Below are 7,907 nucleotides of genomic sequence, written 5' to 3' on the forward strand. Positions count from 1 at the left end.
TGGGGTTTTATCCCAGGACCCTCGGATCAAGACCCGAGCAGAAGGCAGACGCTTAACCAACTGAGCCACCCAGGCAGCCCCTGGTTATATTTTATAAACAAGAGAAATCTATTTCTCATGGTTCTGGAGACTGGGAAATCTAAGATTATGTTGCTTGTAGATTCTATGTGGTGGACCTGATTCTATGTGAGGGCCTGATTCCTGGTTAACAAGAGGTACATTCCTGCAGTGTCCTCACATGGTGGAAGGGGGTAGGGATTCTGCAGAATGCTTTTACTGAGCACTAATCTCATTAATGACAGCCCAATCTGAACACTAATCTCATTAATGAGAGCCTGATCCTCATGACCTAACCACCTCCCAATGACTCCACCTACTAATATGTAATCATCTTTGGGAGTTAAGATTTCAACATAAGCATTTTGGGGGGACACAAATATTCAGATCACAGCATTGAGGATCTTTAATGTTAATGTTCATGAGAGGCAGTGCTCTGTAGGTTTTTTTTCTTTTAATATCTCTGGCTGGTTTTGGTATCAAGGGAATGTTGGATTCATAAAATGAGTTGGGAAGTACTCCTGCCCTCTCTCCCTAGCCCTTCCTCTTTTTTTGCAAGAGATTATGTGGAATTTGCATTATTTCTTTGTTAGATACTTGGTAGAATTCACCTGTAAAAACATTTGGGGCTAGATTTTTCTTTTTTGGAAGTTTTTAACCTACAAATTCAATTTTCTAATAGGTACAGATATAGACTATTTACTATAGAGCAAGTTCTGGTAATTTCTGTTTTTCAAGGAAGTGATCCATTTGTGTTGTATTTAAGTTGTCAAAATTATGGGCATAGAGTTTTGTAGTATTTTTTTCATTATCCTTTAATATTTACTATTATATTTATATAATATTATTAATATATTTATATCATAAATATTATATTATAATTATAAAAATATAAAATATATTATAATTATAAAATTTATATTATAAATATTATATTATATTTATATACAAATTTATATACAAACAAATATTATATAATATTTACTATTTACTATAGAGCAAGTTCTGGTAATTTCTGTTTTTCAAGGAAGTGATCCATTTGTGTTGTATTTAAGTTGTCAAATTTATGGGCATAGAGTTTTGTAGTATTTTTTCATTATCCTTTAATATCTATGGAGTCGGTAGGAGTATCCCCTTTTACATTCTTTATATTGTTAATCTGTGTTTTCATTCAGTTCAAAATATTTTCAAAGTTTTCTTGAGATTTCTTCTTTGATCCAGGGGTTATTCAATTTTCAAAAATTTAGGTATTTTGCAGATATTTTTCTGTTACTGATGTTTAGAGAACATAATTTATATAATTTGAACTCTTCTAAATTTGTTAGTATTTGTTTTATGATCTATCTTGGTGAATGTTTTATATGTACTTGAAAAGGATGTATATTTTTTTGTTATTGGGTAGAATGTTCTACTTGTAGCCAATTAGGTCAAGTTGGTTGATAGTGTCATTCAGGTTTTCTATGTCCTTGCTGATTTTCTGTCTACTTACTTTGTCATGTATCACATGCACATACATTGAAATTTTCCCAGAAAACGTTATAAATTTTCCTTTTAAAAGTAGTATATATTTTAATGAACTTAGAAAAGAAAAATAGTAATTATTTTTATTCAGATATGCACCATTTCTTTTTTTTTTTTTAATTTTATTTTATTATATTGTGTTAATCACCATACAGTACATCCCCAGATTCCGATGTAGTTTGATGCTTCATTAGTTGCGTATAACACCCAGTGCACCATGCAATACGTGCCCTCCTTACTACCCATCACCAGTCTATCCCATTCCCCCACCCCCTCCCCTCTGAAGTCTTCAGTTTGTTTCTCATAGTCCATAGTCTCTCATGTTTCATTCCCCCTTCTGATTACCCCCCTTTTCTTTATCCCTTTCTTCCCCTACCGATCATCCTAGTTCTTATGTTCCATAGATGAGAGAAATCATATGATAATTGTCTTTCTCTGCTTGACTTATTTCACTTAGCATTATCTCCTCCAGTGCCGTCCATGTTGCAGCAAATGTTGAGAATTCGTTCTTTCTGATAGCTGAGTAATATTCCATTGTATATATGGACCACAGCTTCTTAATCCAGTCATCTGTTGAAGGGCATCTCGGCTCCTTCCATGATTTGGCTATTGTGGACAATGCAGCTATGAACATTGGGGTGCATATGGCCCTTCTCTTTACTACGTCTGTATCTTTGGGGTAAACACCCAGTAGTGCAATGGCTGGGTCATAGGGTAGTTCAATTTTTAACTTTTTAAGGGACCTCCACACTGTTTTCCAGAGTGGCTGTACCAACTTGCATTCCCACCAACAATGTAGGAGGGATCCCCTTTCTCCACATCCTCTCCAACAATTGTTGTTTCTTGCCTTGTCTATCTTTGCCATTCTAACTGGCGTAAGGTGGTATCTCAGTGTGGTTTTGATTTGAATTTCCCTGATGGCTAATGATTTTGAACATTTTTTCATGTGTCTGTTAGCCATTTGTATGTCTTCATTGGAAAAGTGTCTGTTCATATCTTCTGCCCATTTTATGATTTGTTTATTTGTTTCTCGTGTATTGAGTTTGAGAAGTTCTTTGTAGATCTTGGATACCAGTCCTTTATCTGTGGTGTCCTTTGCAAATATATTCTCCCATTCCGTGGGCTGTCTCTTAGTTTTTTTGACTGTTTCCTTGGCTGTGCAGAAGCTCTTTATCCTGATAAAGTCCCATAAGTTCATTTTATCTTTTATTTCTCTTGCCTTTGGCGATGTGTCGTGAAAAAGGTTGCTCTGGCCGATGTCATAGAAGTTGTTGCCTATGTTCTCCTCTAGAATTTTGATGGATTCCTGTCTCACATTGAGGTCTTTCATCCATTTGGAGTTTATTTTTGTGTATGGTGTGAGAGAGTGGTCAAGTTTCATTCTTTTGCATGTAGCTGTCCAATTTTCCCAGCACCATTTATTGAAGAGACTGTCTTTTTTCCACCGGATGTTTTTTCCTGCTTTATCAAAGATTAGTTGCCCAAAGAGCCGAGGGTCCATTTCTGGGTTCTCTATTCTGTTCCATTGGTCGATGTGTCTGTTTTTGTGCCAGTACCATGCTGTCTTTGTGATCACAGCTTTGTAGTACAGCTCGAAATCCGGCATTGTGATGCCCCCAGCTTTGTTTTTCCTTTTCAACAGTTCCTTGGAGATTCGGGGCCTTTTCTGGTTCCATACAAATTTAAGGACTATTTGTTCCAGTTCTTTGAAAAATGTCCTCGGTATTTTGATCGGGATAGCATTGAAAGTGTAGATTGCTCTGGGTAGTATGGACATTTTAACTATGTTAATTCTTCCAATCCATGAGCATGGAATATTTTTCCATCTTTTTATGTCTTCCTCAATATCTTTCAAAAGTGATCTATAGTTTCTAGGATATAGGTCCTTTACGTCTCTGGTTAAGTTAATTCCAAGGTAACGTATGGTTTTTGGTGTTATTGTAAATGGGATGGATTCCCTAATTTCTCTTTCTTCAGTCTCGTTATTCGTGTATAGAAATGCAACTGATTTCTGGGCATTGATTTTGTATCCTGCCACCTTACTGAATTGTTCTATAACTTCTAATAGTTTGGGAGTGGATTCCTTTGGGTTTTCCATATAGAGTATCATGTCATCTGCAAAGAGAGACAGTTTGACTTCTTCTTTGCCGATTTGGATACCTTTGATCCCTTTTTGTCTTCTGATTGCTGTTGCAAGGACTTCTAGTACTATGTTGAATAATAGTGGCGAGAGTGGGCATCCTTGTCGTGTTCCTGATCTTAAGGGAAAGGCTTCCAGCTTTTCCCCATTGAGAATAATGCTTGCAGTAGGCTTTTCATAGATGGCTTTTATGAGATTGAGAAATGTACCCTCTATTCCTACACTCTGAAGGGTTTTAATCAGGAAAGGATGCTGTATTTTGTCAAATGCTTTTTCTGCATCAATTGAGAGGATCATATGGTTCTTGAGTCTTTTCTTGTTGATATGATGTATCACATTGATTGATTTGCGAGTGTTGAACCATGCTTGCATCCCAGGTATGAATCCCACTTGGTCATGATGGATAATCCTTTTAATGTACTGTTGGATTCTATTAGCAAGGATCTTGTTGAGGATTTTGGCATCCATATTCATTAGAGAAATCGGTCTGTAATTCTCCTTTTTGAGGGGGTCTTTGCCTGGTTTGGGGATCAAGGTAATATTAGCCTCATAGAATGAGTTTGGTAGCTTTCCTTCTGTTTCTATTTTTTGAAATAGCTTTAGGAGAATAGGTATTATTTCTTCTTTGAATGTTTGGTAGAATTCCCCAGGAAAACCGTCTGGGCCTGGAGTTTTATTATTTGGAAGGTTGTTTATCACTGACTCAATTTCTTCATAGTTAATTGGCCTATTTAAGAAATCTATTTCTTCCTGTTTCAGTCTTGGTAGTTTATAGGTTTCCAGGAAGGCCTCCATCTCTTCCAGATTGTTTAGTTTTTTGGCATATAGCTGTTGATAAAAGTTTCTAATAATCCTTGCAATTTCAATGGTGCTGGTCGTGACCTCTCCCTTTTCAGTCATAATTTTAATAATCTCAGTCCTTTCTCTTTGTTTTTGGACAAGTTTTGCCAGTGGTCTATCAATTTTATGGATTCTCTCAAAGAACCAGCTTCTAGTCCTGTTGATCTGCTCTACTGTGCTTCTGGTTTCTAATTCATTGATTTCTGCTCTAATCTTGGTCAACTCCTTCCTTGTCAGTGGGTTAGGCCTGTCCCTCTGTTGCTGTTCCAGTTTCTTGAGGTGAGAATATAGAAACTGCATTTTAGATTTTTCTATTCTTTTGAGTGAGGCTTGGATGGCTATGTATTTCCCCCTTAGGACTGCCTTTGCAGTATCCCATAGGTTTTGGACCGTTGTGTATTCATTCTCGTTGGTCTCCATAAATTGTTTAATTTGTTTTTTGATTTCCTGGTTTATCGAGTCATTCTTGAGCAGGATGGTTCTTAGCCTCCAAGTGTTTGAGTTTCTTCCAGGTTTTTCCTTGTGGTTGAGTTCCAATTTCAGAGCGTTGTGGTCTGAGAATATGCAGGGGATAATTTCAATCTTTTGGTATTGGCTGAGACCTGTTTTGTGTCCCAGAGCATGATCTATTCTTGAGAATGTTCCATGGGCATTTGAATAGAATGAGTATTCTTTGGTTCTGGGGTGTAGTGTTCTATATATATCTATGAGGTCCAACTCGTCGAGTATGGCATTCAAAGCCTTTGATTCTTTGCTTAGTTTTTGCCAGGGTGTTCTGTCTATTTCTGATAGTGGGGTGTTGAGGTCCCCTACTATTACTGTGTTCTTATCTATATGTCTCTTTATTTTGGTTAAGAGTTGGCTTGTGTATCTTGCTGCTCCCCTGTTGGGGGCATATATATTAATAATTGTCATATCCACTTGTTGAATACTTCCTTTAAGAATAATATAGTGCCCTTCTGTATCTCTCTCTATGGCCTCTAGTTTAAAATCCAGTCTATCTGATATGAGAATTGCTACTCCAGCTTTCTTTTGAGGTCCATTTGCGTGGAAGATGGTACTCCATCCCCTTACTCTAAGTCTGAATGCATCTTTGGGTTCAAAATGAGTCTCTTGTAGACAGCAAATGGATGGGTCATGTCTTTTTATCCAATCTGCAACCCTGTGGCGTTTTATGGGAGAGTTTAAGCCATTTAGATTGATAGAGATTATTGACAGATATGATTTTAATGATGCCATTTCTCTTTAAAGTCTTTGTATCGGTTGTGACTTGCTGCTCTGTATCACTCTTGGGGCCTTTTTACCTTTATAGAGCCCCCCTTAATATCTCCTGTAGGGCTGGTTTCGTGGTTACGAAATTGGTTAATGATTGGCGATTTTGGAACGTCTTTATTTCTCCATCAATTCTGAATGACAGCTTTGCTGGATAAAGGATCCTTGGCTGCATGTTTTTCTCTGAAAGAGCTTTAAAAATGCCCCCCCAAGCCTTTCTCTCATTCCAGGTCTCTGTAGACAGGTCTGACGTAATCCTGATACCTTTGCCTTGGTACGTGAGAAATTTCTTTGCCCTGGCCGCTTTCAATACTGTATCCTTGGATCTAATATTTGCGAATTGCACTATGACATGCCGTGGCGTAGGTTTGTCCTGGTTGAGCTTGGATGGGGTCCTCTCTGCCTCTTGGACACGAATGCTTGTTTCCCTTGCTAGATTAGGGAAGTTTTCAGCTACAATTTGTTCAAATATCTCTTCTAGACCTCTGTTTTTCTCCACCCCTTCAGGGATGCCGATGATTCTGACATTGGATCGTTTCATAGAGTCAGTAATCTCCCGTAATCTACATTCGTGGGCGTGGATTTTTTTAAGACCAGCTTCTATTTTCGTTTTTTCTTCTACTAACCCATCCTCCAATTCGCTAACGCGTTCCTCTGCCTCGGTGACCCTGGCCGTCAGAGCCTCTAGTTTTGACTGCATTTGGCTCATAGAATTTTTAATTTCTGTCAGATTCGCTCTCATTTCTGCCCTTAGGGATTCTATATTCTCAGCAACGCTTTCTCTGATGCTTTTTTCAAGTTTACTCATCATCTTGACCATTGTTGCTCTGAATTCCATTTCTGATAATTGGGATACATCCATATGTATTAATTCTGTGGCCGAGGCCAATTCTGTGGCAGAGGCCACAGACTCATTATCTTTTCTTTGCTGGGGGGGACTTCTCCTTCTCGTCATTCTGATGAAGAGAGATTGCAGGGTTGTCCAGAGCCCAAGTGTTGACTGGGACCCAGGCCGTGCGCCCTTGTTTTATAGAGATCTTAGGGATGTGGGCTTCTTCCTTAAAGAGTTTATTTATTTATTTGAGAGAGAGAGAGACAGTCAGCAAGAAAGGGAACCCAAGCAGAGGAGTGGGAGAGGAAGAAGCAGGTTCCCGGTGGAGAAGCCCGATGAAGGACTCCTTACGGAGCGTTGTGATCACACCCTAATCCGAAGACAGGTGCTTGGTGACTGCGCCACTCAGGCGCTCCGGGTTGTGGGCTTCTTGATTTTTCAGCCTGCCTTCTGGGGGAGGGGCCTGCCTGCAGGTACTCAGAAAACCCTGTTTGGGTAGAGTCTCTGTGTCCCTTGCGAGGGGGGATGGGGATGGGCACCCTGTGAGCCGGTATTTCCGGGCTTTTGTTCTCTGGCGGCTTTCCCTGGCGGTTTGCTATGCCTCTTCTGAGAGAGCAGCAGCGGCTGAAATTCAGCCTCTGTCTCAGAACAGAGGGATCGCGGATCGTTCTCCACTGATGTTCTGGCCACTTTAACTCTGTTTCTGTTGGTGCTGCTCAACCCTGCAGCATCCCGGGCTGTGCGCCCCACACCCGGCGTCCCAGCCCTCACTTCCAGGGCCGGCACGTCTCTGTCCTTTGTGTTTCCAACCCCGCCCGCCGCCAGCCGCCCCGCGCGGGCTCCCGGAGCTCCCCGTCTCAGTCTGGTGTCTCACGGGTGCTGACCGCGAGTCCGCCTGCTCCCCCGTGCAGGTGGCCCTCCAGCCGCCAGCCGCCCCGCGGACGCTCCCGGAGCTCCCGGTCTCAGCCTCGATCCAGTGAGCACACCGGAGCTCCGGAGCTCCGTGAGATGCTTGGTGGTGCACGCTCCCGGCTCACGGACTCAGTCTGCCGTTTCCAGAGTGCGGGTCCGCGGTCCGCCCGCTCCCCGGTGCAGGTGGCCCGCCAGCCGCCCTGCGCGCGCTCCTGGAGTTCGCGTTCTAAGTCTGTTGTCTCGCGGGTGCCGTCCGCGAGTCTGCCTGCTCCCCCGTGCAGGTGGCCCGCCAACCGCCAGCCTTCTCGCGTACGCTCCCGGAGCTCCCTTCTC

Source organism: Ailuropoda melanoleuca, chromosome 2 (genome assembly GCF_002007445.2).
Source record: "Ailuropoda melanoleuca isolate Jingjing chromosome 2, ASM200744v2, whole genome shotgun sequence".
NCBI lineage: Eukaryota > Metazoa > Chordata > Mammalia > Carnivora > Ursidae > Ailuropoda > Ailuropoda melanoleuca.